A 12,575-nucleotide genomic window follows, 5' to 3' on the forward strand; every position below is an offset into this window, starting at 1 on the left:
CAAAAGATGATGCATTCAATTAATTAGGTTACAATGGCTTTATAAAGGTGAAAATTCCCATAAAAATTAAAAATCAATTTAAACTTATGGAAATTATAATTTCTTGTCATTGCTATGAACTGACCACAGTACAGAGTATGAAGAATATCAAAAACTTTAGGAGTCAGCTGTCAACGGTAGTCCTAAACCAATAATCACACTATTGTGTTAAAAAATAACAAATACAAATGACAAAAATTGTCTAATTATCGTAATCGATAAAATCTATCCCAGAAAATATTGAGATATCATTTTTTTTCAATATCACACACCCCTAATATATATATAAGTATATTCAAAAGTTTGGTGTAGGTAAGATATATATATATATATATTACCTACAGCAAACTTTTGAACAGTATGATATTAAATATACAGTTAATGTCAAATAAACTAATATTAATAAATATTTAATAATTCTGTGTTAAATGTCAATAAATTAGGTTGACATCTGCTCGTAAACAATTGCAACATAATGAAATTGTCTGTAGCAGCTTATAAGAGGGTTGAGGGGGGTACAAAGAGGCTTTTTAAGTCTCTTCCACATCCTGCTCCTCTTGAATCTAAATGAGCAGATTTGACTTTCAGGTGTCTGCCAAGCCCCCTTGTCTGCCCCTTGTTTGCCCTGTGCCCGCTCTTCTTCCATCCCCCTCAACCCTCTCGCCTGCCTTAACCCATGCCAAGCTTTAAGAGCGGGCCTCCAACATAAGGGTGAACAAAGAGGGCATTAGGATAGGGGGTAGTGTCCGCAGCGGCTGGTTCCACACGGGAACAAAGGGGGAGAAGAGATGGATGCAAAGAGAGAGAGTGTGAGCAATGTGAAACATTAACTCACTGAACATAAAATATATTCATTTATACTGTTTGTCATACTGTCGATTTTTGACCATTTTCAAACAATTTGCGCTAAAATGGCCCACACAAACTGCTAAAAAAAGAGCAGTCTGAAATGGACCTTGTTAAAAATAAACTTCATCCGCTCGTTTCTAACATTGGGATTCTTCAGAAGGATATGCAGAGCGGCAGGTGCTACACTCAGCTTGGAAAAGCACAAGGTTTGACAGACAGATAGGTATAGTTTATATATAGATACAGAATAAACACATTTACAATGCTTGCCATATTCACTTTTCTCTCTGCTTGTTTGTTGCCCTACGGTTGTTTTATGTTTCTTGTAATGTGAGACAGAGGTGCAACATGATCTTATGACAGGGGTATGCAAAATGCCTTAGTTCTGTCATGCCTTTGTGAAGACTAAAATCTTTACTTAACAGTTATATTTAAACTTATGCTTATGTGCATAACGGTTTCCAAGTTACAAGGTCAACTACTGGAAGTTGCTTCTATTTTTTTCTTTCACTTTTATCTTTTCCATTACAACAATAAAAAAAAGTGCAGATGAAAAATCTATGACAGAACAGACAATTATTTATCACATAATACAATTAAACACTCCCCAAAACACCTGTTAAGTAGACATAGATAGGTTTAGAGTATTGGTTCTCAACAGGGCGGTACCGTTCAGAGAACAACGGGGGGCGTTGGAAGCAAGAATTTTGAAAGGGGGCATTCAGGTGTTCATGGGGGGCGAGTTCACGTGTTTACACCAAAGATCCAGGCAAGATGAGATTAAACATGTAATTACTTGCAAAATAATTGCCTACAACATTCTCAAATCTGCCAGTTTAATGCAACATGTAAGCTATGTATCGTTTATTTTGCAACGACTCTATTATTTCCAGCGCTGACAAGAATCAGTATTTACATGCTCAAAAATTTGATCCGCACAGACAACAATCCGGTGGTGGCTAGAATCACGCAGCGGAGGAATGGAAAGTTGAAAAGCCATTAAAAAAAGTATTGAATTAAGAACTACTTATATATTTTGAAATATTTTCAATAAATCATGTTCCCATTCAGTCCGGTGACGAGTTTTGAAATTAATTAAACTAAATTCTATTTATAAGTTCAAACTTTTACATTTTTAGGCATTAACTAATGCCAATGCCTAATGCCCAAAAGTTTTCTTTGTTCACCAAATAATGTACTGGTCAGGCATTATTGTTAACTCGCAAGACTGTAAAAAGAAAATTACATTTATGGATAATTTAAATATATTCTGTAATCACATTTTGGTAATTTATTAAGTCCGCCATCACATCTGAGCTCGAAACGCTGATAATACAATAATAATTTAATTGTTCATATGTTTATTCTTGTTAGAAGTTTTTTTTTTTTTTACTGATTATGAACACAAATTAGTCATGACAAACCCAATTAATAGTAATTGTATTAATTATACCATTGATGAAAACAAGCTAATACCAAGGTATTTTAGGCCTAATTATAGAATTGTACAATTCTAATATAATTTTTCATGAAAAATCATGAATGTATATATTTTTTTCGAAAGTAAGGTTAATGTAAGCAGCTTCTTGCAGTACTCAGTGCAAACATTACCGCTTTAATGACCGTATAGCCTACGGTCGTTTTTACAGTCCAATGACAGCCCATCTTATATCTACTTTGAGTGGCATGGGAGAGAGTCGGAAGTTCAATTGTTGCCCCTATGAGTTTATAATAACATATTTTCAAATAGATAAAGAAAAAAAACTGACAAAGTGTTTTTAAATGTTGGCTTTATTAAAGGGATACTCCACCAGTTTTTCTTATTAAACTATGTTATTCCCTTAACTAAGACGAGTTGATACGTACCTCTCTCGTCTCATTTCGTGCACTATATCGCTCTGTATTGCCGCAAAACTATGTTAGCACTTAGCTTAGCCCATGCATTAAATATGGGCCAAGTAGAGAAGCGACCAAACACTTCCACGTTTTCCCTATGTAAACACAGTTACTCGAGTAGTGTAACTTGACCTGGGCTGGTGACACAAAATAAACCGTTGCGCTTTTCTAAGCGTTTAAAATTGATGACTATATTGTATGGCGGAATACCATAACAAGTGCTTTTGAGCACTTCGACTTGGCGCAATAATATCTTCACTCGTGAAAAGTCCTCTTACCGGCTCCCGCTTCCTCTCGTTGTATTGACGGAAATGTCAGAGGGAGAGGAAGCGGGAGCCGGTAAGAGGAATTTTCACGAGTGAAGATATTATTGCGCCAAGTCGAAGTGCTCAAAAGCACTTGTTATGGTATTCCGCCATACAATATAGTCATCAATTTTAAACGCTTAGAAAAGCGCAACGGTTTATTTTGTGTCACCAGCCCAGGTCAAGTTACACTACTCGAGTAACTGTGTTTACATAGGGAAAACGTGGAAGTGTTTGGTCGCTTCTCTGCTTGGCCCATATTTAGTGCATGGGCTAAGCTAAGTGCTAACATAGTTTTGCGGCAATACAGAGCGATATAGTGCACGCACTGAGACGAGAGAGGTATGTATCAACTCGTCTTAGTTAAGGGAATAACATAGTTTAATAAGAAAAACTGGTGGAGTATCCCTTTAAACTATGTTTTAAACGTGTCTCATGTGTCTATTTATTTTTTTAGGCCTACTATTTATTCATTTATTGTTCTATTTTATTCAACATTTTTCATTTAACATGAATAATCAAACATTTAACATAAAACAAGAATTGCACAACAATTTTAGATGTCTACTCAATTTTGTCCATTTTAAAATGATTTATTAATTTACATTGAAACAGTCAGGGGGGCGATTCACATATCGCGTTTTATGCGCGTGTGCAAATTCGCTATTTTAAATGTTGGCGCGCGGCAAGCGCGCTCAAAATAATAATAGGGACTTTAAGCAACAGCCTCTGGTGGAACGGCATTCTGGCGTTCTATTGCGCATGCGCGACTTTAACTGCTACTTCACCATAGATAGATACACTAGATGTCGCCTTGGCTACGGCAGTTCATTGGACCGAATGCATCAATAGAGCGCCATCATGGAACAGGGGAGCCCCTCCTCTTTAATGCATCAGCGTCAATGTAGGAAAAGGTATAACGGAAATAAAATCAACGTAAATTGTCATGAATGCGATTTTCTAGTTGTTTTGGTTCGTTCCAACGGTCAGACATGTATTTATCATTGAGTCCAGAGAATTTTTTTTAAAATGTACAAAATTTCACATTCTTGTGAAATGTAATCCCTTGCTGTCTGGTTTTTAGATTTCGTTCGTGAACATCCATACGCAGCACAAAAGTCAGGCATCATCCATGAATTCAGCGTTACCTAGCTACTTCCTATGACAAGACCCCTGTTCCAAGATGGCGGCGGTTTTGACGCATGCAGAACCCCAAGGCGACATCTAGAGTATATATGCTACTTCAGTTGTACTGTAACCGTCTACTACGGGAGAACAGCTGATTTGCTGTAGTCGCTACTACGTAAACGATTAAGAAAGTTAATGTTGTGTTTTATGTTATGTCGCATTGTAATTGTTTATGTATATCATTAAATGCCCAAGGCAACCCTCTCCTGCTTGTTAAAATCACTTTCTTTATTTGTATTTGGTCAAATGATTAAATTATCCCCTACGCCGTACTCTTTACTGTTGCTTAGGGATTTTTGCGTTGTTTGACTATGGCAGTTAACCGTTTACTTCCAGCTGCCGTTGCCGTTCCATCAACAGCTGTCGCTATTAGAAGAGACGCGGTCGGTTGAAAACATCTCAACTTTTCAGAATGCTGCAAGCGCACAGCAGGTCATGTGACAGAAACCAACTGATCAGCTTGGGCCTTTCCGTAACAACAACGAAAGCTCTGGCGAACAGCTGATCATATGAATAAAGCTGATCAGTGTACAGGGCGGGCTAGTTATTAATCCTTTGCTGATACTTTCTCGTCATCATGTCATGGAGAGGGCAGTTCATGGTTGCATGGCAACGACAGCCGCTACGGGAGCGTTGTGGAAACAAGGAGAAAGCGGCATGGCCCTTAAAATAGTCCCAATATAAACACTTATTATAGGTGTACCTTAGTGATTCAGGATAAGACAAAAACATGGTGGTGGTAAGAGGGGGTGGTAAGGGAACTGGATAATGGATAGGGGGCGGTGGCGGTGGCCCAAAAAAGGCTGAGAACCACTGGTTTAGAGTAAAGTGCCATAAAATCACCTGAGGCATCCTTAGCTACGTGAGTTCACCAGTGGCAAAAGCTCTGAGACAATATGGATACATTTTAATAAAAAGCTTTGAGGCTGTATATTTTCAACAAGAGGGCAGGTCTGAGACATTCTAAGCAGCACTTGAAAGCACAAACGCCTATAATGACTCCATAGGGCATCATCAACCTCAACAGAAAGAACAATGTCGTCTTGTGCTCAATGGCTCCGAGCCTGTTTATGGTGACATACCGGTGAGGTCTTATTGGTTTTCAAAGAAAGAGCCTTGGCAGTGGTTCTGAGGAGTCAAATCCTCTGAAGCCAGAAGAGAGAAACATAAGATAGAACACCCACTCAGCACAAACACATAAGGAAGAGAGACATAGATTAAGTGATAAAGAACCAAAAATTATGAATCTTCCCCATGATAAGAATAAGACATGGGTGACCACTTGAGTCATTAAAATCCTCTGTCTTGTTAACCAGCTGCCTGGTCAGCAAACAAATGACAAGCATCTAAAAAATAGCATCAACTTGCTTTTGCAATTCTTTTTCTCCCCCTCTCTGTCACAGAAATTAGTTTGAAGAGGTAGAAATATTGAGTACTTGAGAATTTCTGATGATTATTTGTTTAATATAGACAATAAAGCAATTCAGTATAGGTAGAGAAAAATAATTAGGAAATACCTAATATGTAACATTAAATTTTAATTACGCATTCAGAAAACAAACTGCTTTTGCTTGAATTACCAACAAAAACCCCCCAGATATTCATTTATCACTTTCCCAGCCAGCGTTTTTGAACAAAGCTGCCAGCCACCGACAGCATTTTTTAACATTTTCATAAAAGTTTCATGGCCCCCAGAATATTTTGTTGTATGAATATCTGAATATCCAATACATCAAAAGAAAGAACAGACCCTCAGTTTTTAAACAAACCAAAAAAAAAGCCTTGTTTTACTCTAGCTTAATGGATTCCTTCGTACTGGGTCGACATTTCATTCGGTAGCATTAGGCAGTTTTGATTTATATGCTGTTTAATGTTGGTGATCGCGTTATGAATCTGCTTACATATGATATCTCTTGTTTCTGCTTCTTCTTGACATGTCTTTTGATCAGGAGATGCATAATAGCACCCCCTACTGTACAACAGTGAAAACACGCAAAGCCGTACATTTCAGTCAATGGTGAGGGAAGAGTTAACAGAGAAAAAAAATCTACTGATTCTTTGAGCATTCACAAAAGTAAACTAGTTGAGTATACAAAAGATCTTTATATTAAGTTGCATGTTTCCAAGAAATCAATCTAAATATCAAATATGTGCTTTGCAAAACCGTTTTGAAAGTCTGGGAATTCTGTTTCAAATTGACATTTTTGTAAGGTCAAACAAAGTAATGCATTTATGTTATCCTGATCTTAACACAGAGCAGATATGATATGTATGTTAATGTGGACCTGGCTGAAGGGATCTAAATATCCTTGTTAACCTGGTATTCAGTAAACACATTAAATGTCACATACTCGCACATGGCCTGACAACAAGGACTGTCCGCCTAAACATCACTAGGGACAGTCGACGCAACGGTCACTAGTCAGATCGGGCCAGTGCTGCATCATCACAAAAAAGTATCATTTGCACATATTTTTAAGCCTTGCCAATTTAAATATTCAGGCGCTAGAAGACGAGACAGAGAAGTTTTGTGCGCACACATTTGAAGCATGTGCCCAAAAAGCGGCTTCTCAGACAGCAATGTTAATCAAACAACAAAGGACAAAGAAAAAAAAATCACTCGCTGCTCTTGACTGAATAACTTTTGCAACTTTAATAAGGATGAATCAATATTTATACAGTGAAGACTATGCAATGCTATTTGATTATTTATTTTCTCTACCGGAAAATTACAGTTAGACGTTCCTGAAAAACATGAAGAGCAGCGTTTATTTTATTTGTAGTGTTCTACTGTATTTGTGCTATTGCTTTATTTGTTCTTACTTTATTACTGCAGACTAATTGTCTTTAACAATATTTGAAATTTATGAGTTAGGCTATTTTTTGGTGTCACAACCTTATTTATTAAGGTTATGGGTCAAAAACAACAACTCCAAAGCCAATAACTAAGCCTATTTTATTATATATATATATATATATATATATATATGCTATATACACTATATACTATACAGTGCTATATACACACACATGTATATGAATGAATCAATCTTACTATGTCGAAGTAATTTTAAATATCAATAGATTAGATCTGGTAAAAATAGCTTTATAATTAACAGTTTTCTAATTCCCTGTTTTTTAGCTTTTGGCATCTCCTTTCTCTGTTTAATACAACAGTATAAAAGAAAGCGATTAAACCCAGCAGCTACAGTTTCCAATATGATACAAACACCTCTGAAGATAGTTGTAATTTTGTGCTGGTACTGAATTTGTCCACTGCTTTTCTTTCTTCTTTTTTTTCTTTCCCATTCTCTCTCGTCCCTCTGTCTGATATTCTCCTCATGTGCTACTGCGGCACCCACACTCCAGTCTTTCCTATTAATCTACCTCTCAGATATACAGCGTTGTCACTGTCTTCCATTCCCAGGATGCAATGGCTGGAGATTACCATCGTAGAAAAGACGGTGCTAGTGCAAACTTGGAGTCATAATCTACTAATCTCATCCCATTGTAATTTCAGTGCCTTCAGTAACTTTTTGGTCAAAAAATAGTAGTTGCATTTCATGCTGTGCCATGTAACTGACAAGAGACTGGATCAGCAGCAAAGACACAGAACTGATCTGATTAGAGCCAGGTAACCTCCTTTGTAAAAAAAAAAAAAAAACTTTAGGAAAGATGATGTTTCAACTGGTTTTAACCAACAACTCAACCAATATTTACTGCGGGGATTACAAAGAAAATATAATATTCCTTACATAAAAGTCAAAAAAAGTGCCAGTAACTGAATTTGCAATCAGCATCACAGTGCATGAAACTATAGCTCTGTCCTAAGATCTAATAAACTGCTTCAAACATTTTTTTAAATCAAAATATTTTTAGATCATAACTCGATCTTCTTGTGAGACGACAGACTTCTTTCTGACGATATGCCAGGTTTCTCTAATCTTTTATTCTTTCTCAATAATCCATTCATTGGAATGAACGTCACAATACAGAAAAAATATCTTTTGCTAGTTCCGTTACATTGCAACTTTTAGTGACAACGTTGACCAAACTTTTTTTTTTTCTATGAGATTGTTGCCATTTTGCGATTGCCTTCACCGTGTCTAATACATAGCCTTCTGTATGAAGCTGCCTGAAAGTTTCAGGGATGGGTAGAGATGCACAATATACTGTATCAGCACCCTATTGGTTCAGTTGATTGCCACTATTAGTTATTTAGAGTTTTGACCTATATTGGGTATGTCATTGATTCTGCTTGTTTTAGAATATAGATCAGCATTTAGCACTAATTTAAAGGGATAGCGATAGATTATGACAAAGATTCAACAATTTAAACAGCACCCCAGAGGTCCCTCCTTTACAATCATGAGGGATTATTTGTTTTTACTAAGTCAAACAATGTATTTTTGCACTTTTTCAAATTAATATTTATCATTCTTTTATACTGTACATTATAATGATGTGATACCTAAATTCACTTGCAGCTAATTGTTATTTCAAGTAGGTAGATTATAGATTTATAATATTGACCATTTATCAGTTATTGGCCATAATCTTAAAAATAATATGGGCTTAATTGTATCATCCAAAAGATACCTAGCCTACCTTTTAGAACAGCATTTGTGTCGGTAATGTGTATATAACATCTTAAAATGTTGCCTATACACAACTCACTAGGACACTAGAGCACATGACTTTTCTTCACGTCCAGTATGTAATGTAATAATATTTGTTCAATATTCAAAATAAATAACACAGTATAAAACCCCAACAACAATCAAATTGCATTGATAAAATCTTCCAAAGTGGCATAAACAGTTAAATCCCCTTTAGACTGAAGCAAGCAGGTGGCTAAAGAGACACAAAAATGTAGACAAAGAAAGAAAACAGCCGGAGTCCTTCTTAGGAAGGCGTGAGGTTGGACCAGGAAGAAATGGAAGAGGGGGGAACCTAATTACGATATTAATCAAGCTTTAATTTCAATTCATCTCCAGTAACCGTCACACACGCTTACTAATCAGAGAAGCAAGTAACACAGCCAACTACACAGTATTAACACATTTCAGCCCCTCGGCAGGATGGAAAGAAAGGGAGAAAGGGGCTGATGAAGAAATGCATACTGTCTCAGTAAAATCAAACTGACTGATGCCTCTCATCCAACCAGAAAATCAGCACAGCGTTGACAGAGAAAAGAAGAGAGGGGGGTTCAGATATGTGGCGTGTGCCAAAGTAGGGAAGGGGTTGGTTATATTCTGTGGTGAATATTTTAGAAGGATGCATCTCGAGCAGCAACTCGAGAATAGTGCATTATTCAACAGACATTTATCTTCAAAATCACTATAGCTGTAGGAAAACCTTTTCGGTCACATCTTCATTGAATTCTGAAACTGTTGAACCCGTATTTATAACAGCGGTGAATGTAAGAGCTTTTATTCCATGTTCTTTCATCCTTTAGCCACGCCACTGACATTATTATTATTATTACACAATTATAAACATAAGAGATTAAGATTATTATGATTGCATTATGATTTTACCTGTGCTTTGGGAATACATATCACAGCTTGAATTGAAATAAAAAGAAAGAGAGAAAAGGGGTTAGAGACCGACAGAGAGAGCTGAGAAGGTGGTTGCTGGGACTCAAGGGGACACAATCTACTAATTCATCTAACGCCAGTTTCTTTTCTAGGGGCCGTAAAAAAGATGTCTCAGTAAATTTTAATAATAATATAAAAAGGCCCTCTGGCCTTAAACTTTGGCCTTCCTTCTCCCCTCTCTCTTTAGAGGAGGGGCTTAAGAAAAGGAATTCAGGAATGCTCATTGTGTGAGGTAAGTGCCTCTCTCTCTTGCTTTCCTGCATTCTTACTCTCTCTAGTTCTGTTTTTCCCTCGTCGCTAAATGTTTTCTTCTCTTTACCTTCTAACATTGAACTACCTTTATCAATGCCCCATCTCTATTTTTTGGTCTCTCTCTTTCGATTTCTTTTGTCTGCATCTCCGTCTCATCCTTCTCTCTCTCTCTGTCATTCTCAGAAACGAACTCACTTTCTCTCCATGCTCTTTTCCTCTTTAATTTACTCCGGAGGAGAGCGGAGGGGGCAGCGCCATGGTTACCTGGCGTTGTGCCATCTCATTACACCGCCAATTGATTCTGGAGCACCGCCACGTCCGTTACCCCTTTTCCCTCCCCTCCTTCAGCCCTCATTCACCGCATCCCCTCCTCTCCTCTACCCCCAACAGTCAACCTCCCATTATGCTGCTGAGACTGTCTGCAGTGTGGTCTGAATACTGAGCACCATCTCACATAGACACACATGCTCATAAAAACGAGGCTACTGGACCACTTTACTAATTGTGAACTTCAGAATCTGTTAGATCGTTAAATCCGCTGAGTCACACAAGTGAAGTGGCATCCACGCATCGACCTGCGGTGATGCCGCACAGTGTTTGGTTTGAAACATGTTCGGCATGGCTCATAGGACACTTAATTTAATTTAACACTGGATTTTGCTTTCTCTTCCAATCAAACAGAAGCTAACTGATCATGTGACTGCTGGTCTGGTAACATAGACGCAGCAGAATGACAATCAACCTATCAAGCTCTCTCACTCTCTAGAAGTACTTCAAACATGGCCACTTTCTCTGTCTCAGGTAGTTACCGCATATTTTTGAGTCTGCATGTTTTGTCGGCTCTGCCAATGTGATATGTAAGTCAGAAAACTGCAAAAAAATGTGTTTGTTACTTTATATATATATATTTTTATAGGCTACACACACACACACACACACATATATATATATATATATATTATTCATTTATCTGACGCTTTTATCCAATGCGACTTACAATTGCTATATTTCAGAGGTCGCACGCCAAAGAGGGAGCAACTAGGGGTTAAGTGTCTTGCTCAGGGACACATTGGTGTCTCACAGTGGATTCGAACCCAGGTCTCTCACACCAAAGGCATGTGTCTTATCCACTGCGCCATCACCACCCGTATACAGTATATTTTTATATATTCTCCACAAAGAGAATATGAAGAATATATTTCCTCTGTAGATGATAATAATAATTGTAATAAATATGATTAAAACCTTTTTCTATGTAATTATAATAATAATAATAATAATAATAATAATGAATATTTAAAAGACCCGAGACTAGTTTATTTATTATAGACAGGTAGACAGAAAGATAGATGGGTACTAGATAGACAGACAGAGACGGATAAATGGATCAATAAATGGATAGATAGGGATTCCAGAAACAATTATTATTAAATAGGAGTAAAAATTGCTATATAATAATATTTTTTTAAATAATACTACAATCATATAAATAGTGTGTATATGAATATGAAAAAATTTACTTACATTTTTATATATATATATATATATATATATATATATATATATATACACATACACAAATAAGTATAGCCACAATCTCTCACAATCACAAAAACATGTCTAAACATCTTTCTGTATGGCTGTCAGAGGCATTACACCATATAACTATATTGTGGCTGCTTGGAGAGAGGGAGCGGTAGAGCAGTAGAGCTGTAGATCTCCCCCAGATCGTGGCCCCTTTCCTGTGCTCAGCTTGGGTTGTCTGAGGACACGGTGAACCAGGCCACCCGATATGAAGGAGAGGGCCCAGCTAAAGGGCCTGTGAGGGACGCAGCGCCACAACTGGAACTCTAGGAATCCTGATCAACATGATGGAAAGAGGAGGGGAAGGACGGGCACTTACTGGTGTCCAAAGGAGCAGGATTAGGCAGTTTGGATGGATGGATGAATGGGAGGGGGGGAGGGGTTGGTGTTGGGGGGTTAGAGAATGGGAGAGGGGAATAAAGATGAGAAGGGAAAGAGAGACAGTGAATTAGAAGGTAACGCTACAATGGACAAGCCCATTTGAGGATAAATAATCAAGGTACAATGTATCCCAACCCATACTAGTAGGTAATGGGATAGCTGGATGATAATTATATTTTTAATACCTAGTCTGCAAAACCAATCTGGGCTTAATTCACACCCATTTTTGCTGATTAGTCATTCATAACAGTAATATGAATGTTTGATGTTTAAGCCTCCACAATCTCAGTTTGATCCCCTGTACTCTTTCTCTCTCACTTTCCCTCCCTCCCTTCATCTCTTTTGTCAATGCTAGCAGTATATGAATGCCCTCACTGTGAGACTTTCTCTCTCTCTGTTCACACTGCTCTGCTCCGCACAGGGATGCCTGAGCGGTGAGGTAAGAGGGCACTATACCTCAGTGAGCCAGAACACACACTCA

General features: G+C 37.5%; 1 long non-coding RNA gene across 2 annotated transcripts in view; it reads right to left on the reverse strand.

Annotated features, from left to right (window-relative positions):
- LOC143748709 (uncharacterized) overlaps positions 1-12,575 on the reverse strand; it is an 80,899-nt gene that overhangs the window by 39,591 nt on the left and 28,733 nt on the right. The window contains exon 3 of one of the 2 annotated variants that reach the window (XR_013206830.1): positions 11,949-12,031. The exons of the other annotated variant lie outside the window; for it this stretch is intronic. This is a non-coding gene — a long non-coding RNA (uncharacterized LOC143748709). Of the gene's footprint in view, positions 1-11,948; positions 12,032-12,575 lie in introns of those variants that run through there. 2 annotated transcript variants of the gene reach the window in all.

The sequence above is a fragment of the Siphateles boraxobius genome, unplaced genomic scaffold (assembly GCF_051911475.1).
Source record: "Siphateles boraxobius isolate OS27281-9 unplaced genomic scaffold, OSU_SipBor_1 24, whole genome shotgun sequence".
In the NCBI taxonomy this organism is placed as follows: domain Eukaryota; kingdom Metazoa; phylum Chordata; class Actinopteri; order Cypriniformes; family Leuciscidae; genus Siphateles; species Siphateles boraxobius.